Source organism: Aotus nancymaae, unplaced genomic scaffold (assembly GCF_030222135.1).
Source record: "Aotus nancymaae isolate 86718 unplaced genomic scaffold, 86718_ANA_hifiasm-v0.15.2.pri h1tg000006l, whole genome shotgun sequence".
NCBI lineage: Eukaryota > Metazoa > Chordata > Mammalia > Primates > Aotidae > Aotus > Aotus nancymaae.
In genome coordinates, this window is record NW_026988417.1 from 41,056,953 (window position 1) to 41,082,095 (window position 25,143).

At 44.7% G+C, this 25,143-nt stretch overlaps 1 long non-coding RNA gene and 1 pseudogene across 1 annotated transcript in view; one reads left to right on the forward strand and one right to left on the reverse strand.

The window, feature by feature from the left end:
- Positions 1 to 861: 861 nt before the first annotated feature.
- LOC110569290 (uncharacterized) overlaps positions 862 to 25,143 on the reverse strand; it is an 83,074-nt gene continuing 58,792 nt past the window's right edge. The window contains exon 2 of the long non-coding RNA XR_002479400.2: positions 862 to 1,162. This is a non-coding gene — a long non-coding RNA (uncharacterized LOC110569290). The remainder of the gene's footprint in view (positions 1,163 to 25,143) is intronic.
- Positions 12,702 to 13,546, forward strand: LOC105732737 (kunitz-type protease inhibitor 2-like; annotated as a pseudogene).

A 25,143-nucleotide genomic window follows, 5' to 3' on the forward strand; every position in this document is an offset into this window, starting at 1 on the left:
CCCCCACTGGTGTTTCTATTTTTCTGACCTCTCATTTGCTTTCCTGCCTTGGCCACATGCTTTGGGATTTAACTATAGTCCTCCTTGTTCATCTTGTATCCGTCTGCTGTGAAATCTTCCTCTTCTTTGTCTCTTACCAGATGTAAAGCTCTGTGACAGCAATGATTGTGCCTTAGACTCCTAAAAAATATGAGATCATTGGGCAACAATTCTAAAGTGTGGCATGTGCACCATCTGTGATGAGTGAGGTGATTTTAAGTAGCACACAACATTTTTCTTTGGATATATTCACAGTATTATACACTTTATAAATATATTTAACATTTATTTTAATGTGTAATAAGAAAAAAATACAAGTGAACAAAATCAGTAAAATGTGATTTTACTGATGTGTCTATTTATAATGAACTTTTTTTTAGGCAGAGTCTTGCTGTGTTGCCCAGGCTGGAGTACAGTGGTGTTATCTCGGCTCACTGCAACCTCTGCCTCCTGGGTTCAAGCGATCCTCCCACCTCAGCCTCCTGAGTAGCTAGGATTACAGGTGCATGCCACCATGCTTGGTGAAGTTTTGTATTTTTAGTAAACATGGGATTTTAGCATGTTGGCCAGGCTGGTCTCAAACTCCTAAGCTCAAGTGATCCACCCACCTCAGCCTCCCAAAGTGCTGAGTTCACAGGTGTGACCCACAGCACCCAGCCAGGATGAAGCTTAAAGAGGGTTCAAGTTAAAGAATTAGTTGATTTATAGAAAAAGAATACTGGTGGCCCACAGAATAGAAAAAAATTGCATAGTAGGTATGCAAATGACTAAAATTTGAGATCTTGCAGAAGCTTAACAAATAACAGCAGGGAAATTGACTTCATTTTCATTAGTTTCTTCTACATATTCAGGATGTTTTGCCTAAAAGGTAATAGTCAGTATAAATCTTGGAAGGAAGGAAGAAGGAATTAAGGGAGGAAAAGAAAGGAGAGAGAGAAAGAAAAGGTTGAGAGAGAACAAGTGCCCATCGTGAGCCTCACCATCTAAGGTTTCCATGCTGCTGGGTTGGGATATGCAATGCGCTCATAGTTCTGTGTTTCAAGACTCTGAGCCTATCCCAGGCGGATCATCAGGTGTCCAGGAAGAGGCCGGAGTTCCATATTCTCAGAGATGAGATGATTACCTGGGTAGGAGGCAGAATTGCATCATCATCTGGTTGTCTTCCCAGAGTCTAGTTTTGCTTTGATATCTTTTTGTCCTCAATGCTGACTAGCGAAAAACAACTTTTCCTCTTCTATATATTCACAATTCTGGTCACCAAAATGTATGTGTTTTCCCTCCACACCATGCAATTCTCCAGTTTGTGGAAGACACTGACTGGATATCACACAATGTAACTCAATTCGATGCTATTGGCTGGGCATGGTGGCTCATGCCTGTAATCCCAGCACTTTGGCAGGCTGAGGTGGGAGAACTGCTTAAACCCTGGAGTTCAAGACCAGTCTGGGCAACATAGCAAGATCCCGTTTCTACAAAACTTTTTTCAAAAATTAGCTGGGTGTGAATATGTGCGCCTGTGGTCTCAGCTACTCGGGAGGCTGAGGTGGCAGAATCGCTGGAACCTGGGGAGTTGAGGCTGCAGTAAACTATGATGGTGCCACTGCACTCCAGCCTGGCCTGGCAAAGAAAGAGAGAAGGAAGGAAAGAAGAAAGGATGGATGGATGGAGGGAGGGAGGGAAATAAAGAAATGAAGGAAGGAAGGAAAAAAGAAAGAGAAAGAAAGAGAGCAAGGAAGGAAGGAAAGAAAGAAAAAGAAAGGAAGAAAGAGAGAAACTAAAAGAAAGGATGCCATCCACCTGGAAATAGTGTCAGATCCCTCAGGTTAGGGGCTCAGTCCCACAAGACTGCCCTCACTTCAGACACAAATCCAAGTTCTTACCTGTGTTTCTTTCCTTTTCTTTTTTTGAGTCAGAGTCTTGCTCTGTCACCCAGGCTGGAGTGCAGTGGTGTGATCTCAGCTCACTGTAACCTCTGCCTCTCGGGTTCAAGCAATTCTCCTCTCAGCCTCCCGAGTACCTGGGATTACAGGCACCCGCCATCATGCCCAGCTAATTTTTGTATTTTTGTAGAGATGAGGTTTTTACCATATTGTCCAGGCTGGTCTCAAACTCCTGACCTAGTGATCCGCTCACCTTTGATTTGACATCATAATCAATATAGGATGACCTGAAGGATAAACACGCTTTAGAAGGTCTGGGACGCACAACAGTGATGTCACTCCAGCCTCTTGATTCTCTCTCTTGGTTCCCATACTCACAAATACAAAGGGTCCTAGGCTCGTTTTCATGTGACCTCTTGGATCAGTCAGATCACACGGGGGACACCTGACACTCTCAGAGGGTCTAATGGAAAAGGCTTTAGTGACGAGGTTATTTACTGAGAGGAGTTGGTGCAGGAGGGTATGAAGCTCTCCAGGTGTAGCCACAGTGGGGCTAGTGCTTCCCCAGGCCTGATGAAGCTGGGGTAGGGGTTGATGTTACAGAATTGGGAAGGCAGGAGCCGTGGTCATATTAGAATGCAGCCACTGCCAAGAAGTGGCCAGGCAGGGAGGAAACAGAGGCCTCAGCACTCCAATGTCTCTTTCTTCCGGTCCTTTGATTCCCGCCAGTGCCACCCAGTGGTCAAATAAAAATGGAAGCCAAAGATCAAGCTGCTTGGGTGAGGCATACACACAGATCGGCCCCTGGGGCAAAGAGAAGGGGAGAGGAGAAGAGGAGTGGGAACTGACCTGACAGGTGAAGAGAATAACTGGCGGTCCTCTCTCCCCCATCCTGTTCCTGGGGACCCCCCAGCCCCATTCCCTGTTTGGAAATCATGATGCTCCCAGAAGTCAGATTTGCAGGATATTATAAACAGAAAGACAGAAAATAAAGGACACTTTTATACTTTATGTTCTGTAGATTTCAGTGACATTTTTGCACCTTTTTTTAAATCTCAAAACAACTTTGTGAAATGTGTATTATGGAAGCTAAGCAGGTGAGTGTGTCTTACTCAAATCACAATTAATGGAATCAGGACTTGACCCTCATGTCTCTAAGCTGTTCTCTTTCTTTTAGGCCGGTGTCTTTCAAAACTGTGAGTCTCAAAGCCTTGGTGGGCCTTGAACCAATTCCGTGGATTATGACCCTCATTTGGAAAATAATGAAATAGAATTGAAGAGAAAAGATTGGATGTCAGAGTGTGTTACCCATAATACGGGTTAATATTGTTTCTTGAAACTTAAACACACATAAGTGTGTGTATGTGCTTTTGTGTACTAGGCTGTGATGTACTATATCACAACTATACACATAAAAAATACAATATGTATTTCTTCCTAAGGTTTCTGTTTAAGAAAGTCCAGGCCGGCCACAGTGGCTCAGGCCTGTAATCCCAGCACTTTGTGGGTCCAAGGTGGGTGGATCACTTGAGCTCAGGAGTTCAAGACCAGACTGGATAACATGGGAAAAACCCATCTCTACTAAAAATACAAAAAAATTAGCTGGGCATGATGGCGGGGGCCTGTAATCCCAGCTACTCAAGAGGCTGAGGCAGGAGAATCGCTTGAACCTGGGAGGCGGAGGTTGCAGTGAGCTGAGATGGCACCACTGCACTACAGCCTGGGCAACAGAGTGAGACTCTGTCTCAAAGAAAAGAAAAGAAAAGGAAAGAAAAGAAAAGAAAAGAAAAGAAATTCTGAAAGCATTGTGTTAGACCATCTTCTCTTTTTACTGTTTATTCTTTCATTCATTTGTCCATTCATTCTCATTTATTGAACACCTTTTATGTGGCAGATCCTGAACTCAAAACATCACCAGAGTTTTAATTCGATATCATCATCTCTGCATTTGTTCAGTACAAATTCTTTCTCCATTCTCCTTACATGCCTTGCTTCACCATCTTCACTTTCCTAAGCAAGCCATGGCTTCCTTCATCTTGGAGACCTTTGCAAAATTCCACCTATCCTTCTCCCCTCTCTCTGTGAGCTAATTCTTAGTCATCCTTCAGCCTATAGAATCCTGCCTCTATTCTCAAAGCCTGGCTTGGTTCTTGAGGCAATTTTTAAATAAGGCTGCAAGTTATTTGACACTCACTCCAAAGAGGCAGAAACCATGTCATGTCTCCTTGACGTGTACTCATGACTGCTTCAACCAATAAAGTGGAAGTGAAATGTTGTGACTTCTAAAGCTTGGTCATCAAAGGTCATGCAATTTCCACCTTACTTGCTGGAACACTCACTTTTGGAGCTCTGAGGTGCTGTATAACACATCCAAGTACCCAAGGCCACCATGGTAGAGAGGCCATATGTAGGTGCTCCAGGGGACAATTCCAGTTAGATCCAGCATTCCAGCCATCTCTGCCAGGGAGCAAGGCATGTAACTGGGTTATCTTGTACTCTCTAGACCAGCCCACCCACAAAGTGGATGACACTGAGTGACCTCCATTGATGCCACAGTTAACACGAAAATCACCCAGCTGAATCCTGCCTGAATTTGTGACCTACAAAATTTATGAGATATAAAATTGTTATTGCTTTAAGTCACCATGTTTTGGGATGGTATTTTGTGCAGCAATAGATAACTGCAACAATTCTCTCTCTATGTGCGTCCATGGCATCCTATTTTGTCCCCACTGTGGAGTTCATTGCATTGTAGCTTAACTTTCTACTATCTATTTGTCTGTGTATTCTAGCAGAAAATATGAAGCCTAAAATGATATTTTGCTGCCAATTGTATTTCTAATATCTAGCATCAGTTCTGCACAAAATATGGACTTATGATTATTTTTTAAAATTTGGGTTCAATTTTTAAAAATTTGGGAACAGAGCTTGTTACAGGAAAGGTGTTCATATGTCTGCATCTGCCTGGACCTATTGATCTAATGTAATTATTAACAGAGTCCTCTTTCAGTCTCGAAATGTAAAGGATAAATGATATAAGCACTCTAATTAGAGGGGTCCTCGTGGGACCAGGGAAGGATTCTGAGTGATGCCCATAAGATTCATTAGAGTTTGGATTTGGCTCTGGTTGGATAAGAATGTTGAATTTTTAGATGAGCAATTTTAAAGAGTGACTGTTATTACCCTTGTCACCATTATATTTTGATTATGTGCTCTATAATTAGATGTTGAAAATGCTAATGCATATTAATACTTGATTGATTTGATTACCCATCATAATTATACTTTGATCACTTTTGATAAATATGATTCATAGTTTATTTACTTCACAGTATTCTTTGTATAACTGCTTTGATAATATCTGATTACATCTTAATATTTGATTGCTTTGAGTAGCTCTTGTTTTAACCATTGGGAAGTTGGATTGTATTAGCTATGATGAACCTGACTAGTGGTTATATGAGCGTCGATTTTGCAGAGAAACATGCCTGGGTTTGATGTTCTTCCTTACTTACCTGGGTAACCTCTTAACCTCACTTAACCTCTCTGGCCTTTAGTTTCCCCATCTCTAAAATGGAGATGATAAAAGTTACTCATAAGGGTGCCAGGTGGATTAATAAGAAACTCATGTATTAGTAGGGTATTCTGGCTGGTCCCTAATTGACATTCTGGGTAATTCTCATGTGTAGATGGATGATATTCCCTACTCCCACCCAAGTATCTGTTTGCATGAGCTAATACACATTAAGGCTTTTTGTTGATGTTGTTTCAGGAAGAGGCTCAGGGAGAAGGGAGAAGTCGTTTTGGGTGGGGTACTGATGAGGGAGAGAGGAAGAGAAGAGGAATAAATGGGAGGCCATGTCATGGGCTCCATTCTGCCATTCAGGCCCCAGGGTCCAGGTGTTCAGAGTACAAGAGGGCCTGGCCGAAGGGGCAAGTGGGCTGGCATCTGGCCACAGGGTTACATTTGTTTGGGTGGTGTATCGTTTCTTTCTTTCTCTCTCTCTCTTTCTTTCTTTCTTTCTTTCTTTCTTCTTTCTTTCTTTCCTTCTTCTTTCCTTCCTTCCTTCCTTTCTTTTCTTTTCTTTCTTTTTTGTTTTTGAGACAGAGTCTTGCTCTGTCACCCAGGCTGGAGTGCAATGGCGCAATCTCAGCTCACTGCAAGCTCCTCCTCCTGGGTTCAAGCGATTCTCCTGCCTTAGCCTCCAAAGTAGCTGGGACTACAGGTGTGTGCCACCACGTCCAGCTAATTTTTTGTATTTTTAGTAGAGACAAGATTTCACCGTGTTAGCCAGGAGGGTCTCCATCTCCTGACCTCGTGATCCACATGCCTCGGCCTTCCAAAGTATTGGGATTACAGGCGTCAGCCACTGTGTCTGACCAAGTGGTGTATCTTTTCTAATTCTCAAAGAGGAGCCATGAGAATCCTCAGAGGTGTCACATGAAAGAAGGACTTGTTTGAGATTCAGTAGAAATGAAGAGATAGAGTGAGAGAGAGAGAGACTGAGCGCAAACTCTGAAGTTCCCATGTGTGTGGAGGGTTTTGTGAGACTCTGGGCACAGGAACAGCAGTGTAGGCCTGGGAGGGCATCTCTTCCCCCTGGACTGCAGTTCGTGCCCTGGATCCCAGAGTGCTCTGTGGGAGATGGCTGTGCCTGGCAGATGAGCCTTCTCATGGGATTTGGGGAACTTGGGGTGTGTGTGTCTGTGTGTGTGTATGTGCACATGTGTGCTGAGAGGAAGGGAACATGGACAGTATGTGTGTGGGGGTGACCCTTAACTACCGTAATAGCTAGAAATTACAGAGCTTTTAGCTCCAGGTGCTTTGACAAACACTTTACATACACTATAATTTTTAATGGTCACAACAACCCTGTGACAATAGCCAATAGTACTTTTATTATCCTCATGCTACAGTTGAGAAGTAGAGGCAAAGAGAAATTAAGGAACTTCTCCTGATGTTACAGACAGTAGAGTTGGGATTTCAATCCAGAGAGTAAGATGCCAGAGTCGCTGCTCTTAGCCATGACCCTATATTGCCTCCTGTTCAGGGAAACTGGAACTGTTCCAGACATGGGTGAGCCCCCTACTGCTACCCCTGGGGACACCTGGAGTGGGGAGGAGCTCAGCTGCTGCATAAGCCCATGATCCTCAACTCACTGAAATCTGTGTTAATGGGATTCATCTCTTCCCTCAGCCTGGGGACACTATGTTTTGGATATAAAGCACATTTGCCCAGGACCTAGCTCTGGCTTAGGACTCAGTTGAGAATTGTGTTTTTAGTGTTCTGGATGACTGGCTTAGCAGTTCTTTTCTTGAGTCATGTTTTTACAGATGAAAGCACAGAGACCCTGTTAGCCAAGTCAGGGTTCACTTTGACCTTCTGTTGTGCCTGTCCTTGTCTCTGACCCAAACTGAAGTCCACAGTGCAGTGGGATGACCAGCCTTCTCTCCAGCTGTGGGGAGACTCAGGCGTGGGTAATGGTCCCCTGGCACTGGGCCACTGCAGAAGAAAAGCTATTAACTGCCCATCTGCTGGCTGCTGTCGCTGGCTGCCATCCAAATGACCCACAAACCCTGGGAACGTTCAATGACTAGACACAGCCATGTGCTCCTGGAACACCAGAGCAACCACCCCATATTGAAAGGAAGGACACTTTTCCAGAATCCCATATGAATCCCCACACATTAGCAAGTCTCTTCTCTTAATCCTTCCTTCCTTTGCAGAAAACTGATTTATCTACATCCCGTCCCTGAAACTGTGAGATGTTATCTTTTGCTTTTCCATCCCTCTATTTTATAACTTTTTGAGTGTAGTACAGTGATATTTTTAATATGCTAGGGATTTCCAAAATTGAGATGTTGCTTTATTCCCTTTATGTATAAAGTTACATTATTTTGGTCATGCATGGATTAAAAAACAAATCCTTGGAGGAAATAAAGTAAAATGCTAACAAGTCTGTGGGTGATGCAATTATGGGTTATTTTAATTTTCTTCTCTATACTTCTCCGTAAGTATGTGCTATTTTTTATGATATGAAAGAAAGTGGATTTTGTTTGTATAGGTTTTTCTTTTTGAGATTAGTTGCCTCTTTCAATATTTTTATTCTATCTAATGCAAACTATAGTGCAACTTTATTTCAAGTAGGCATGGTATTTTTTGTTTTTATTCCATTTTGCTCCCTGAAATTTCTCTAGGATGGATCTGTTCTGCTAAGGAGGAGGTGGACTAGAAACTGTAAGTACAGACCCAAGCAGCGTCTCGTACAGATGGAAAGAGCTCTGAGCCGAGAGTCAGAAAGGTGAGTCCTCCTTCTGGCTCCACCAAACATTGAGCGCCTTGGTCTTTTTTTTTTTGAAACAGAGTCACGCTCTGACACCCAGGCTGGAGTGCAGTGGCGTGATCTCAGCTCAATGCAACCTCTGCCTCCCAGGTTCAAGCGATTCTACTCCCTCAGCCTCCCAAGTAGCTGGGATTACAGGCGTGTGCCACCATGCCCAGCTAATTTTTGTATTTTTAGTAGAGGTGGGGTTTCGCCATGTTGGCCAGGCTGGTCTCAAACTCCTGACCTCAAGTGATCTGCCTGTGTTGGCCTCCCAAGGTGCTGGGATTACAGGTGTGAGCCACCATGCCTGGTAGTCTTTTCATTGGTAAAGCGACTTGGACTCCATGGCCTCTGCCACCTCTTCCAGGTCTGTACCTCAGTGAATCTTTCGTGGTCTCTGGAAGTCAGTTGGAAAACAGGGCAACAATTAGACTACAACTGACTTCATTAGACTATAATGATCTAATTTCTTGAAGATTCTGGTAATTCAAATTAAGTATGAGAATGGCTTTTCTGGTGCTGTGCAAAGGAAGAAAACTTAAGTAGTAGCAATCTGGCAGGGTTTTCCTGGAACTGGTACTTGACATGTTTTTTTTTGTTTTGTTTTTTGAGACGGGGTCCCACTCTGTCACCCAGGCTGGAGTGCAGTGGCACAATCATAGCTCACTGTAGCCTTGAACTTCTGGGCTCAAATTTCTCTCTCCTCTTTTTATATACACATATATGTAAATTTTTCTGAACTATCTGTGACTAAGTTGCATACATCCAGAGCCGTTTCCCTGGCCCTCAGTGCAGTCTGGTCCTAGCCTGGATGTCCCTCAAGCCTGGTGCCACATCTTTCCTCCCATCACTCCCACTGCTGCCACTATACCCTCAGACTCAGACCTAGCATTTTTTCTCTCATCAGAAAGCCCTCCTTCTACCCACTCAGACCAGAACTCCACTGTATGTGCCCCTCCTTGGGTGTTAAAAAGAAGACCATTTAACTAGATTGGCTTGCTTGGGTGAAGAGGCAGCCTCCTCACTAGAGTGCAGTGGCACAATCATAGTTCACTGCAGCCTTGAACCCTCAGCCTCCCAAGCAGCTGGCACTACAGATATGCACCACCACACCTGGTCAATATTTTTTTGTATTTTTTGTAGAGACCGGTTTTTGCCGTGTTGCCCAAGCTGGTCTTGAACTCCTGTACTCAAGCGATCTGCCCTCCTTGGTCTCCCAAAGTGCTGGGATTACATGCATGAGCCACCACACCTGGCCTGCTTGGCCTATTTTTAAGGTAGAGAAGAACTCACGTGGGATAGAGAGGAAAGAGGACGGTCTAGCATCTACAGGCAAAGGTATGGAGGTGAAAACAAGCCCATCCCATGTGGACAATGGACGGGACACAAAAAATCAAAAACAAGAAGAGAAAGCCAGAAATGTCCCCAGCTGGGGAGAGTACAAAGCGTCTTGTACCTCTTTTCCCATTCGTGGTGTGTGTGGTGGCATCCCAACAGCAGCCTTCATGTATGCTGTGACAGTTAACTAATCAATTTTGTTTTCCTTTAGTTTAACTGTAAGTTTAAAGTAAATATTGATATTTTCTAAGATATAAAAGCAGTCACTCATCACAATGCATTTCGACAAAACCATACAGTTTGGTGACCGAGACTCACAGAGGTTTCTCCTAATTGGATAAAAAGATGAGGTCTGTGCTTTTTCATTTGCCTGATTAATTACTGCTCTGAAACCCTTGAAAACAGACATGGCCTGTAAGTAGTATCTGTTGTTTAATCGAGGACAGATGTTTTTGAAAACCTTTTAAATAGGCCTAGAGAGTTACTGACTCTGAAGTGAATCATTGAACTGTATGTTTTTACAAGTAACATGCCAGCAAAAAACAATTTTTACTAATATTCAAGTTAGAGTCACCATAATTGTGGTTTGTCCTAAACCTCCCAGCATCTAGAAGCAGTTCCAAGGTTATGGTAGTAAATGGCATCATCATCAACCCAGGGGACTAGGCTAAATATCCAATAATCACTCACAACTTCTTGCCTGTACTTCTCTCCCTCATCCCTGCTCTGTCTAAGCCCCCTTGTCAATTTCATTGCCTAAGAGCAGTATCTCTCTGTAGCAGGACATGCCACAGACAGAACCTCTCAGACGCCAGGTTTGTGAAGGAAGTAGCTTTTTATTCGGCCGGGAGTCTCGGCAAACTCATGTCTCGAGAACTGAGCTGCCCGACTAGAAAATCCTGGCCTCTTTTAAAGGCTCACAATCTTAGAGGGTACATGTGAGAGGGTCGTGGTGATCAATGAGGTAAGCGAGGGGTACATGACTTAGGGGGCATCTAATTGTGATTAAGCAAGAACAATGACTTCCTGAGAAGATTCCTCCATACCATGCCTGTGATCTGTGGATAGGATAGGAACTAGGGTGGGGGGTTTGATCTTTAACCTCCAGGTCTGGCTAGTGGCCCTAGTTTTTTCTCCTCCCCTGACCTTGCGCTTTCTATTTTCAACTTTTACTTCTCCTTTTGAAATGCAATGTAGAAGGCTAAGGGGAAGCGGTCTTAAAAGCATAAGTGGAAGGTCTCCTTCCTCATCTCCAGGGGTTTCCTGGTGTTTGTTCCTACCACAGCTTATGTTAAGGCAACTGTGATATGGGTCTGGTGACGGGAGGAACACCAGGATCCTTAACCTCATACTGATTTAGATAAAACCACATGGACATGGACATACATGGACACACACAGAGTGGTTTTAAGGAGTGGAAAGTTTAATAGCTAAGAAAGAAGGAATAAGCTCCCCCACACAGAGATGGAGATGGGTTCGAAGCCAAAAGAGGAAACCCATGCTCAGAAAAGTGGCTGCTTATATGAGGAAATTGGAGGAGGCGATGTCTGATTTGCATAGGGCTCGGGATTGGTTTGACCTGGCATGTCATTCACGGAGCCCGCCGAAAAACTGGCCCTCCCACCCTAGCCTTTAATATGCAAATACAGGGGCCATGATGTTTGACACACATGGGGATATGTGGAGGTGGCCATGTTACCAGGAACATGTGGGGGCAAGGGCAAGAGGACCAGGGAGGGAATCGCCATGTTTGGGTGGACCTAGTTCCTAATGATCTACATTTGCATATCAAAGCCTGTCAGCACAGCTGGGGCTTTCCTGCTAGACAAGAAATGTTTCTGGAGCTGCTTTCAAAGAAACAAAAACTTCCCAAGGACCCCTTTTCCTATCTGCCTAAAATAATTTCTTAATGACTCCTATAACAACTATATCTGTTAGGCCTGGTAGAAAACTGAATGCACCCCAGATGGGTGAAGTGAAGAGACTTTCACAAGGAGACTATTTGAGAAGTGTAGCCAAGGTGAATGGAACAAGCAAGGGTACCAGGATAACAAGCACAGTGATGCCCTTACTACTCCTAGGGCTGGGGGCAGTGGGAGGAAACTGTGTTTCCAAGACCCAGTGAGAGCCAATGGAAGAGTCTATGGGCTATGGCTGCCCAGCGATTGCTGTGGTGAAGAGAGCGTGTGGATGAGGATGTGGCTTGTGTAGCACCGAAGTTGGGAAGTTGGGGTGAAGGGATAAATATGCCAACCCTTCCTCCTCCTGTCTTCTAATCTTGTCGGCACCTCCAACTGACCAAACCCAACTGACACCAAAGGGCAGGGGAGCCCCGGAGATGCAGTCCTCCAGCGTCCGCCTCCTCCCTCCTGCACTAAGCACTAATTGCTGGTGAGGGTGTAGAGCAACGGGATCTCTCATTCATTGCTGGTGGGAATTCAAAAGGTACAGCACTTTGGAAGACAGACGTTTCTCACAAAGCTGAACGTGATCTTACTACACATTCCAGCAATCATGCTCCTTGATATGTCTTCAGTGGGTTGGAAACTTATATCCACACAAAAATTCTCACACGAATGTTTATAGCAGTTTTATCCACAATTGCTGAAACTTGATCACAACCGTTTCTCTGCACAAAGTAGGGCAGAGACAGCAGAGTGGGTCTGGAGGCTGAAATGAAAAATAACTAGCACAGTAATAGCTCCCTGCACTTGAACTATTGCAATAGCCTCTTAAAGACTTCCCTGTCTCCAGGCTTATTTTCTCTCCTAATGATTCTCCATAATGCGACAAGAATGCTCTTTCTAAAGCAAAAATCTCCAGGTCACTCCCTTCTTACAACGCTTGAGTGGTGTCCCCCGTGCTCCCAGGATAAAATTAGAACTCCCCAGCATGGTGTCCAGTGTCCTGTGAGCCGCATCTCTATCCACCCCCCTATCCCTTTGCACTCCATGCAGTGCTGGGGGCTTGGGCACCTGGCAGACCCTCCCAGAGCGCCTGCACCTGAAGGCCAGGCGCTCCAGTGCGCGTGCGCGGAGAGGGGCTTCCGGAACCTGATCGCGGGACCCCAAAGGCTGGCGCCTGGCGGCGTCGCCTGAGAGTCTCGGCGGAGCGGGCCATGGCGCAGCTGTGTGGGCCGAGGTGGGGCCGGGCGCTCCTTGCCCTGCTGGCATCGCTGCTCCTCTCCGGGGTCCTGGAGGCTGACGGAGAACGCAGCATCCACGACTTCTGCCTGTCTTCGAAGGTGGTGGGCAGATGCCGGGCCTCCATGCCTAGGTGGTGATACAATGTCACTGACTGATCCTGTCAGCTGTTTGTGTATGGGGGCTGTGACGGAAACAGCAATAATCACCTGAACAAGGAGGAGTGTCTCAAGAGATGTGCTGCTGTCACAGAGAATGCCACAGGTGACCTGACCACCAGCAGGAATGCAGCAGATTCCTCTGTCCCAAGTGCTCCCAGAAGGCAGGACTCTGGATGACCACTCCAGCGATATGTTCAACTATGAAGAATACTGCACCGCCAAGGCAGTCACTGGGCCTTGCCGTGCGGCCTTCCCACGCTGGTGCTTTGACGTGGAGAGGAACTCCTGCGACAACTTCATCTATGGAGAGTGCTGGGGCAATAAGAACAGCTACCTCTCTGAGGCCGCGTGCATGCTCCGCTGCTTCCGCAAGCAGGTGGATTCTTCCCTGCTGCTTGGCACAAAGGTGGTGGTTCTGGCGAGGCTGTTCGTGATGGTGCTGATCCTCTTGATCCGGGTGGCGCGGTGGAACCAGGAGCGGGCCCTGCGCACCAGCTGGAGCTCCGGAGACGACAAGGAGCACCTGGTGAAGAACACATATGTCCTGTGACTGCCCTGTCGCCAAGAGGACCAGGGAAGGGAGGGGAGACTATGTGTGTGCGTTTTTAAAAGAGAGCGATTGACTTGGATTTATGTGATCATTAGGGCTGAGGTCTGTTTCTCTGGGAGGTAGGAAGCTCTTCCTGGTCCGGTGGGGTGGGTTTGCTTTGGAAGTCCTCTAGGGAGGCTCCTCCTCACGTGGCCTGTGGTCTGGCAGCAGCCGCGAGTTGTTTCCTCACTGGTAGATTTCTTTAGCCCCCAGAACTGGTCTCTCATCACTCGCCTTAGCTCCTGCTTAGCCACGCCCTCTGCCTGCAATATTTTTTCTTCCATTGTGCCCTGCTCTCCCCGTCTTTTCCCCAGCTGGCTACATTCTGCTCCCCGCCTTTAGTTTCGTTTTTATTTTAAGATGGCACAGGGTTCACCCCTACCTTTTTCTTTTTTTTTTTTTTTGAGTTTTTAAATAGACTTTATTTTTTCTAGTAGCTTTAGGTTTATAGAAGAATTGAGCAGGAAGTATAGAGTTCTCATGTACTTCCTTTCCATCCCCTCCACAGTTGCACCTGTTATTAACATCTTATATTAGTGTGGTGGTACATTTGTTACTATTGATGAATCAATATACATTCTTATTAACCAGAGTCCATTGTTTACATTAGGGGTCACTCTTTATGTTGTATAGTTCCGTGATTTCAATAAATGCATAATGTCAAGTAGCCACCATTACAGCATCTTAAAGAATAATTTCACTGCCCTAAAAGTCCCCTGTATTTCACCTGTTCCTCTATTCCTCCTCCCCTTAAACCTGTGGCAACCACTGATTTTTTTAACTGTGTTCATGGTTTTGCCTTTTCCAGAGTGTTGTATCATTGCAGTCACACAGTATGTATCTTTTTTCAGACTGGCTTCTTTCACTTAGCAATATGCATGCATATCTTTCCATGGCTTGAAAACTCTTTTTTTTTTTTTTTTTTTTGAGACAGAGTTTCGCTCTTGTTACCCAGGCTGGAGTGCAATGGCGCGATCTCGGCTCACCGCAACCTCCATCTCCTGGGTTCAGGCAATTCTCCTGCCTCAGCCTCCTGGGATTACAGGCACGTGCCACTGTGCCCAGCTAATTTTTTGTATTTTTAGTAGAGACGGGGTTTCACCATGTTGACCAGGATGGTCTCGATCTCCTGACCTCGTGATCCACCCGCCTCGGCCTCCCAAGAAAACTCTTTTTTTAACTGACAATAATATTCCATGGTACGGATGTACTGCAGTTTGTTTACCCATTCCCCTATCGAAAGACATCTTGGTTGCTTCCAAGTTTGAGCAATTATGGATATAGCTGTAATAAGCATTTCACGTGAGGGTTTTTTGGAGGACTGTAGGTTTTCAACCCATTTGGAGAAATACCGAGGAGTATGATTACTAGGATGTATGGTAAGACCATGTTCAGCTTTGTAAGAAACTGTCTTCCAAAGCGCTGTACCATTTTGCATTCCTACCAGCAATATGTGAGGGATCCCATAGCTCCATATCCTCACCAGCATTTGGTGTTGGGTCTTGGATTTTTGCCATTCTAATAGGTGTGTAGTGGTATCTCCTTGTTGTTTCAATATTTCCATTTCCTAATGACATATGCCATTGAGCATCTTTTCATTTGCTTAGGTGCCACTTCCGCTTCAGTTTTAACTCTTGACTTAGTTGACAGCTTCTGCAGGAAAGCGCTCTCCCCCATTGTATCAGATAGCCTTTGCTATGTAATAGATGAGTTCAAAACTTGGTAGTTGAAAATAGCCATCACTATCTGTGGGTCATGTGTTCAGCTGATTAGGCGAGGTTGCGCTGGGTGGCCCCGCTTTGGGCTTGTGGATCTTCTGGGTCTGCTGGGTCTGCTAGCTGGCTCTGTTACACAGGTCTCCAACCTTGTTTGAACCAGGAGTATGGCCATCATTTGTTCTTATGACAAAGGCAGAGGCACAACGGAGTGAGCGGAAACATGACATTTCTTAGAGTCTGGACCCACTGAGATATACCTGCAATTAGCTATAGTAAGTTACAGGGCCAACTCTAAATTGAAGGGGCAGGGTGAGGCCATAGCAAAGATGCGGATGCGTGATGGGGAAGAGAGAAGAATTAAGACCAACAAGTTCATCCACCACAGTGCACCACTTTGATCATAACTATTCACTTTCCTCAAACATGCAAATGCCCTTACCCCCATCCCTGGGCCCCAAAGGGCTTGATTTGATCAGCAGGATGTCATGGATACCTGTAGACTAAAATGGCAAGTCTTTGCACCTTAAATACCAAACACTCAGAGGTGAAACAGGAAGTAAATAACCAAAATAAAAATTTCCATCTGAAATTCTCCTATTTCTTCCCACATGCCACTGGTCACAGCAAGTCACATGGCCAAACCCAAAGCCAAGAGATACTCATAATAAGGCCATGACAAAGGAGGGATAAGGAACTGGGGACAATACTGTACCCCCAGTATAACTGGAAATGGAAGGATGGTTGTCCTTCCATTTACATCATCTGCCTTGAGCACCACTTCTGAAAGGGGCTTTAGAAAAAAGCCCTTTTTTTCATCTGAGCAAGTTTCTCAGAATGCTTTCAGCCTGGAGAAAGCTGGGGGCTCAGAGGTCTTTCTACTTTTTAAAGAGCCACAGTCTTTTATACTCAAAGCCAGAAGTATTTTTGCCAATAATACTCTCAAAAAAACTTTCTGAGTTTTACAAATAAAGACAAAGATTTTTAAAGTGGCAAGAAAAGACATTTTTGCCCCAAAAAGTTGAGATAAAGGAACAAATTTTTCCTAATGATTATCTAAAAAAACAATTTTGAAGATGTAGTCAAAAAGATCAAATAGGAATGTATCCCATACACATTTTCTAATCGATAGTTTTGGGTTTAAGTAATTCAAGATTTAGACCAAAATTTATGTAAACTAATGTATAACAAACATTATCTTGGTAGTAGTGTATTGAAATTGATACTGTAATTTCCCCAAATCTTTGTGAGGATGGCAGATTAAACAGGGTGGTTTTCAGTGAAAACATAATTTGTATATTTAGTGGTTAATGCATAACTTTTGAGAAGATCTTTTTAGAAGACGTTTACATTGAGAAAGTAAATGATTATATTGTCTGAGTTCAACCTTTATGCAAGTCTGACGATTTCTAATTCTTTGTATTTAAAAAAATTATAATAGGATTTGAGTTTTAAATTGATAGAACTTTTAAAATTAAAGACGAAAAATGCTTATCCTGTGATTTTTTGTTTTGTTTTGTTTTTTTTGAGATAGAGTCTCACTCTGTCACCCAGGCTGGAGTGCAGTGGTGCGATCTTGGCTCACTGCAGCCTCCACCTCCTGGGTTCAGGTGATTCTTCTGCCTCAGCCTCCCAAGTAGCTGGGACTACAGGCGTGTGCCACCATGACTGGCTTATTTTATTTTATTTTTTTTAGTAGAGGCAGGGCTTCACCATCTTGGCCAGGCTGGTCTCAAACTCCTGACCTCATGATCCACCCGCTTCAGTCTCTTAAAGTGCTGAGATTACAGGCGTAAGCCACTGCGCCCGGCCTATCTTGTGATTTTAGCATTTTTCTAAGAAGTTCAGAGAATTGAGTGATGTAGAAGGGACCCAGTTTCTTTCATTTTTATTAACTTACATATAAGGACACAATTTCTCAGCACAAACAATAAAACAGAGGGAATAAAATTTGGGGAAAATCCTTTATGAGTTTTTTTTTCTTTATTTTATTTTAAGTTCCAAGGCACATGTGCAGGATGTGCAGGTTTGTTACAGAGGTAAACATGCGCTATAGTGGTTTGCTCACCCATCAACCCATTACCTAGATGTTAAGGCTGGTATGCGTTAGCTATTTTTCCTGATGCCTTTATGAGTTTTTAACTTTTTTTTTTTTTTTTTGTAATGGAGTCTCGCTTTGTCACCCAGACTGGAGTGCAGTGGCACCATCTCAGCTCACTGCAACCTCTGCCTCCCGGGTTCAAGCGATTCTCCTGCTTCAGCCTCCCAAGTAACCCTTGCCTCGGCACCTGCGGGGTCTCCCACCCACAGCTGGGACTACAGGCGTGTGTCAACATGCCCAGCTATTTTTTGTATTTTTAGTGGAGACGGGGTTTCACCGTGTTGGCCAGGCTGGTCTCGATCTCTTGACCTCATGATCCCCCCACCTTAGCCTCCCAAAGTGTTGGGATTACAGGAATGAGCCAACATGCCCAGCCTAGTTTTTAACATATTTTATTCTAGTCTACCCATGTGTCAAAATTCATTTGGGATATACCACTCTGTCTGTCTATCACTCCATAATTCTTATTAATTGGTGTATAACAGATTGTTGTGGGCCTATGCCTTTAAGTTTTCTAGGAACCTGGTTGTGCAGCTGGAAGGCTTTCCTAGACCAGGGCTACTCACAGACACATCAGTACCACTTGGGAGCCTGTTCAAGGTACAAGCTCTTGGGCCTTTTCCTGTAACTGTTGAATTGGAATCTCTGAAGGTGGTGCTCAGGTAGCTGTATTAACAAGCCTCCGGGTGATTCTGAAGCATGTGAAAGTTTGAGAAATGACTGGGGACTATCTTATTTTTCCTGGAGTCTGGTCTTTACCCTGGGGACTTGGCTTAACTGGCAGTGCCCTGAGTTGGTTGTTTCCAAGCTGTATCTTAATGGCCACACCCTTGACTTGATCTTTGTCTCCAGGTTGTATTTTATTCGGGAGTCTTTTACTGGCTGGAAAGGCTGGGATAAAAAAACAGTTCTATTTTCCAACCCAGCTAGTTTGGGCTGTCTATATTCCCTCTAAATTCTGCTTGCAAGCTGACCAGTTCTCCTCTAAGCTATACCGTATCATATGTGCTGCAGTCTTCCAGTTGTAACCTTCTGCCTGGCAATCTTCTTGCCCAAGTTCATAGATTCATTAGGCACATTTTCTGTCTTCCAGTTTAGCTTAGATGACAGTTTTACCAGATATTTCATTACTACAAAGAAAGCATAGGTCACAGTTCTCCAGCTTCCTATAACAGTTTCCTTTCTTCAGCCTCTATCTACTTCCTAGGCCCAAGACTAATGCCACATAACTTGGGATTTGACTGCAGTACCAATTTCTGTAAGGGTTGGATATTGCTGCATAACAAACCACTCCAAAACTTGTGGCTTAAAACAATAATTATTTATGACTGCTAAAAGGTCCATGAGTTAACTGGGGTTCTGCTGAAAGGCTGGGTGGCTCTGCTGCAGGACATGGTGGCTGCAGAAATATGTTGCCATGCTTGGGACTTAAAGAAGAGAGAAATGGAAGGAAGGAAGGAAAGAAGGAAGGAACAAGGAGGAAAAATGAAGGAAAGATGAAGGAAGGAAAGAAAAAAGGATGAAGGAAGAACGGATCACTTGAGGTCAGGAGTTCGAGACCTGCCTGATCAACATGGTGAAGCCCCATCTCTACTAAAAATATGAAAATTAGCTGGGCGTGGTGGCAGGCACCTATACTCCTAGCTACTCAGGAGGCCGAGGCATGAGAATCACTGCAGGCCTGTGAATTCACTAGGGTGGCTCCACTCTTTAGACCAGTGAGCAAGCCAGCTCATGTTCTCATCACCATGGTAAAGGTGCAAGAAGACTAGTGGAAATATGTGATGCTTCTTAAGTCCTAGTCTCAGAACTGGCCTCCTCTTACTTCTGCCCACGTGCCACTGGCCATAGCAAGTCACATAATCAAGCCCAAAGCCATGATGAAGCCATGACAAAGGTATAAATGCAGGGAAGGGTCAAGAATTAGGAACAATACTTCAATCTGGAATCCTCCCCAACACAAACATAGGAATCTCTCCTATGTGTTATCATAACTTTTTTTTTTTTTGAGATGAAGTCTCACTCTGTCGCCCAGGCTGGAGTACAGTGACGTGATCTTGGCTCACTGTAACCTCCGGCTTCTGGGTTCAAGCGATTCTCCTGCCTCAGCCTCCTGAGTAGCTGGGGTTACAGGCACGTGCCACCACGCCCGGCTAATTTTTTGTATTTTTAGTAGAGATGGGATTTAACCATGTTAGCAGGCTGGTCTTGATCTCCGGACCTTGTGATCCACCCACCTCGGCACCCCAAAGTGCTGGGATTACAGGCATGACCCACCACGCCTGCCCCATAACTTTGAAAATGTATATTCCCAGAACGTTTCTGTCATTGTCTCAGAAAAGCAGACATTGTGCCTCCAGAGCCTAGCACAGTAGATATTCAATAACTACCTGCTGAGCAAGTGACTGACAGCATGAGTGAATGCTTTCCCAGTGGATAGTTTGCCAAGTTAGATCTGTAGAGACCAAGAATTAAGGGATGGTTTGGAATCTTGTCTGGACGTTTAATTCGAACCTTCAAGCTTTTCATCAGTATGTCTTCTTAGGAAAATAAAAGCTTACCTTTGTGTTTGAACTTCATAGGAGCAAAGCAATACTTAGCATTTGGAAGACACCATAAACTAAAAAAGAATAATAAAGGAAAAAAAATGGAACCAAAGGGAAATTGCTGAGAGGGAAGAGCTGATGAAATACTTATGGGGGTTTTTGTGCTACTTTATTTTTCTCAAACTCTTTCTTTAGAGGGATGAGTGAGGGAGTTCTAAGTGGCTGTCCCATGGGTGCCCAGCCCATCACTGCCTGTGTTTTGTAATCAGAGCCAAGAATCAAGTGGAGAGAAGATAGCAGTGTAGTAAAATCTCCCTGTGCAATCTTGTTGGCAGGCTGTGTGACAACCTCAGTGAACCGCACGGGATGGGCTGATGTTGACTGACCTTGTTCGCACCTTCTTGCTGTCTGTGCGCATGGTCTGGCTGTTGCTGCACATGCCAGTGGCAATATTTCTCCCCTTCAGAACTCACCTCCCTGCTCTACTTTTCCAGAATTTTATTTTTACAAAACATTGTTGTGCTTGGGACTAAAAGGAGAGAGAAAAGGAAGGAAGGAAGGAAGAAGGGAAGGAAGGAAGGAAGAAGGAGGGACAGAAGGAAGGAAGGACAGACAAGGGAAGGAAGAGAAAAGTAAAGAGGAAAAATGAAGGAAGGATGAAGGAAGGATGGAAGAAGGAAGGAAAGAAGGAAGGAAGCAGGGAAGGAAGGAAGAAGGAGGGACAGAAGGAAGGAAGGAACAAAGGAAGGAAGGACAGATGAGGGAAGGAAGAAAAAGTAAAGAGGAAAAATGAAGGAAGGATGGAGGAAGGAAGGAGAGAAGGAAGGAAAGAACAAAGGACAAAGGATGGAAGGAAGGAGAAACAAAGGAAGGAAGAAAAGAAGGAAGGAAGGACTTGGAGAAGAGCTCTGGGAGGCCTGGGCATTATGGAAGTAGTAACTCCTCCTGTCTTTTTCTTCTATGAATAGGCTGCTCAGAGGTCATACACAAATCTGGGGCTGGGCGCTGTGGCTCACGCCTGTAATTCCAGCACTTTGGGAGGCCAAGGCAGGCAGATCGCGAGGTCGGCAGTTTGAGATCAGCCTGGCCAACACAGTGAAACTCTGTCTCTACTAAAAATGCAAAATCAGCCAGGTATGGTGGGGCGCACTTTAATCTCAGCTACTCAGGAGGCTGAAGCAGGAGAATCACTTGAACCTGGGAGGCGGAGGTTGCAGTGAGCTAAGATAGTGCCACTGCACTCCAGCCTAGGTGACAGAACAAGACTCCATCTCAAAAACAAAAACATAACAAATCTGGGGCCAGGCCTGAGAAGATTCAGTTTGGGCACTGGTGGCTTGTGTCAAACTCATCTTGAAACAAGTCTTTGCCTCAAACCCTATGCCTATTCTCAAGAATGGCTGGCTCTCTTTTCCCACCTGGGTTTCAGTGCTGTTGGAACGAGCTCAGGCCCCGCAGACTCCAAACTCCACAGCAGAGCAGTTTTTGAGCCTGGTGAGGTGGGAGGGTAATGAGAGGTTGTGAATCTAAGGCAGTAACCTTTCTCTGCAAAAGTGTGGAAATGCTCATTGGAGGTCTCCTAGCGGTTGTTATGATCCGGCCTGGGATAAGCCTGGTCAGTGGGACAGCAAAGAGATGCACAGAGGGGATGGGCTTCGGTGAAAGGCCACCCCTGTAGCCTTCCCAGAGGCCCTTGCAGACCGTGGCTCTCAGGCAGCCCTGGGAACCTCAGGCTCAAAGGCTGTCAGGGTTTCAGTCTCCTCAGTTTTCCCTTGAAATAGGATGGCCGTTGTGGGACTTAGGATGAGGGGGTGTTTGGAATGAAACCACCTCTTAGAACACACCACCAGGCTGAGATCTGTGTCAACTGCTTGGCCCACAGGAAAGGTAGGCTTCGCCTGGGCTGCATTTCAGGAGACCTGAGGACCTCCGGATGCAGCCTCTGCCTCGGCAGGTGCCAAGGTCTAGATTAAGTTTCTGCCTTTTGGAAATCTGTAGGACTGAAGAGAGTTCTTGACCACAGATTGATGCACTCAGAGAGTAAGAGCAGCTTGTTGCTAGCTTTATGCATTTTTATTTAACCAACCAACACTAGCTATGGGACAGACCTTTTCTTGGTGTTTTACACATTTTAACTTCTATAATTATCTTGTCAACCTCCTGCGCTATCTATTCCATTATATAGATAAGGAAGCTGAGGCACAGAGAGGTTGAGTAACTTGGCCCAGGTGACACAGCCTGGAAGGAAGAGGTGTTGCCAGGCAATCCATGTTAAGTCAGTTCTAACTATCATGACTGCTGTCCCTCCATGTTTACCATGAGATAGAATATGGAGGGAATACATGGAAAGTCCAACAGAAGGTCCTTCTGTGGCTCCGGCTTTCAGAGCTGCAACTTCTGGTGTCATCTGACAGATGCACAGAGCATTACAAAAGCAGCCACAGCTTGAGCACTGAAGGCTTGCTTGCTTTTCTGAGGCTCAGCACATTCTAAGTCCTCCTTCTGAGTAAAATGATGCCAGGCATGGTCTACTTTGGTCATGCTTTAGGGGAGCAAAGACCTAAGCATCTTGGAGCTGGTGGATTTATCTACAGGGATGTCTGGTGTGGGGATTAGCACCGACCCAAAACATGAATCCCCAGATGGCAAATATGAGATGGGCTTCTTGAAGGAATTCCTCAATTTCTTGCAAAAGGAAACTCATATAATGGAAAAAAAAAAATCCACAAGTTTTGGAGCTAGAGACTCAGCTGTGTGACCTTGGGTAAGTCATTTATCTCTCCAAGTCTAGTTTCCTTGTCTGCAGAATGAACCAGATAAGACCTTCTCATGAGGTGTTTATAGAGGCTACACGAGGTAATATATAGCCCATCTGCATGGGTCTAATAATTGACTAAGAGAAGGGACATTCCCGGAGGATGCACCATACAGAGGCTGGGAATCAGGAGGTGTGCTCTGGGATGGACACATTCCCTTGATTGCTGAAGATGAGCTCCCTGGCTGGGTGGTGCAGCTGAAAGGTCAGGGACTTAGTCAGTCAGCTCTGGGTTCAACTCTTACCTCTGTCACTTACTGGTGACCTTGGAAAATCACCTAAGCTTTCTCAATTCAGCTTTTTCACTAATAAAATTGGAATTTTGACACACATCTCTTAGGACTGTTAAAATAAAGCTAGCTTTCTCTAACCATACAGGCTATTGCTTTATGTGTCAGACAGCAATCATGATACTCATCTCCCTAGGTCTGCAATAGAAAAACATTTATCCCAGTGTTCACTGGACCCTTTATTGCTATTATTTTTAGCCATAAACCTTGTTAAATCACTTACAGTTACAGAAGGAGGGAGGGGCATGAGAGTGACTGGGCCCCATTAGAGAATCACTCTAGTAGCCAAAAAGTGGGGGAACTTTTCCAATTTCCCCTTTGTTAAAGTCATTCCTACATGTCATTTACATATACTTAACCTTTGTAATGTGACTTGGCAGGGCTAGGTTTTGAGGAGGACAGAATTTTCTTCCAGGAAAGTCTCTCTTCCCTTCTCTCCCATCTTTCTCTTTGTAAAATCACTTCTTGACAACATCCACCAGTTCTGACTCAACAGTGAGCCACTTTTATTCAAAGAATACAAAGCTCTCTAGTGGGTCCCTGAATGAGTTTTAAATGGGGTGGGTGACACCCCTGAAATTGTGTTACATTTCCTCCGTTAGAGGGTCCACAGACTCACAAGGCTCCACGACCCTCCCTCCCCCACAAAGGCTAAGAAACATCGTTCTGCGAGAAGACGGATGCAGAAATGCCACTCCATTTGGAGCCTAAGCACAATTTATTTCCGCAAAAGGATGGGAAGCAGATTTCCTTGGAACTTGTCCCACTTTCTCTAACACAGAAGTTGTAACAGTAAAAAAGATGTAAATCTTCTGTTCAGTTTCTTTCCCCAAGTATTTATCTTTGCTCTCAGGGGAGGAAGTCCTGTGTCTTTGGCCCCTCTGTGTCAGGGAACCCCATCTCTGGACCTGCCCACAGAACAGGTAAACTTGCCTTTTCTAGAAGACCTTTGTCCTTGAAATACTTTACTCGTTGATGGATGTTGTCATTAAAAGTCCGCGGCTATGCAGAAGCCCTCCTGGACTCTGAGTGATGGAATCTCCCTGCCTCTGTGAGCTGGTGACTGGTTTGGTGGTGCTGTGTGACCCCATGAACTTCCCTTACTACTACAAACGGCCTTGCCCAACATTCACGAGCACCAGATGCCAGAAACCTAGTTGCGCCATTTAATTTCTTCTTATTTAGTTTCAAGAAGGTCCTAATTTGTGGCTTTTAAAGTAATTTGTCCCAAAACAAGCACCATAGACTGATCAACTCTCTTGGGCGTTTGTTTCCCATAAATCCAGCTATCCTTAGATGAGCTTTGACTTGGGCTGGAAAGAGAATTTGTTTAGTTATGTTGGGTTGTAGGCACTAAATTGGGCCATATTGTCACTTCTCTTTGGTAATATAAACAAGCCCACAGACTGCTCACTCTCGTCGGTGACTGTAATCGGTCAAGTCGGCTTGCTGTGCTATAACTCAAAAGGAAAAAGTCCGATAACTTAGTCTGAGCTTCACCTTTCATGAGCCATCGGTTCATACATCACCCATGACATAAAAAGGGCCTCATTCCCACAGAGTTAGTCCCAGAAGATTTTTCCCCGTGTTAAGTTCTTAAAAATAGCATCTGTGCTTAGGACATTATTCTCCAAAATTTTACACAAGTGCCAATGATTCTATTAAATCAGCCTTGCAGGATAACTCCTAAGGGCTCCTTCTGTTTATGCAGGCCAGAGTGAATATTCAAGAAAATAATATTTTGCAGGTTAATCTTTTATTGCTCCATCCAACCTACAGTATGTACCACACCTTGCACACCAGCCAGCGGTGCTCTGAGGATTAAAGGTTCACCTGCTTGTCATTTAGAACATTCATCATTTGACACATATTTTACTGGGCATCTACTCTGTGCCAGGCACAGTATCAGAATGGGGGCTAAAGCAGAGAAGAGGATGGGCAAGACTCTTGGTCTTCTGAAGCTTCTATTCGGATGAATAAGAAGGATCAAACATATAAAATGTAATGGATAGATAGTAGAAATATGAAGGAAATAGCTAGGATGGTGTAATGAAGATTAATGAAGATGAGGATGGTCAGGGAATGGGTCTCTACAAACAAACAAACAAACAAAAAACATTTCAGCTAAACCTGAAGAATAAGCAGTCAAAGGGGCCAGAGGGGAGAAGACCCAGGCAAAAGACCCTCTTTTTGTCTTAGT